This window comes from Colobus angolensis, unplaced genomic scaffold (genome assembly GCF_000951035.1).
Source record: "Colobus angolensis palliatus isolate OR3802 unplaced genomic scaffold, Cang.pa_1.0 Scaffold706, whole genome shotgun sequence".
Taxonomy (NCBI): domain Eukaryota; kingdom Metazoa; phylum Chordata; class Mammalia; order Primates; family Cercopithecidae; genus Colobus; species Colobus angolensis.
The window spans coordinates 46,423-46,871 of record NW_012120777.1 but is presented as its reverse complement, the minus strand read 5'-3'; positions in this window follow the sequence as shown (position 1 = coordinate 46,871).

Below are 449 nucleotides of genomic sequence, written 5' to 3'. Positions count from 1 at the left end.
GCCACAGATAAGACACATCCCCATTCCTGCCAAATTCTTTCCCTCACCTCCATCTATTGTCTTGATTCCATAAATAGGAGAAGAGCATGAATTTGGTTTAGTTAGACAGATAGATGGACAGATGGATGGATAGATACAGATAGAGAGATAGATAGATAGATAGATGATAGATAGATAGATAGATATAGAGATAGACACAAAGATGGAGATAGAGATGGAGATAGAGACAGATTTGCAGAAGACAAGTTATAGGTAAACTAGTGTCAACATCAAAGTGGTATACCTACATCTAACTATTCTGGAAAGAAAAGCATACCTCAAAGAAATTGACTTAAGTACCTACAGAGAAAAAGTTTAAGCTGAAAGCTACTGCCCTCTTATATGAGACACTTAAGAAATTGCCAGGTACGGTGGCTCAAGCCTGTAATCCCAGCACTTTGGGAGGCCGA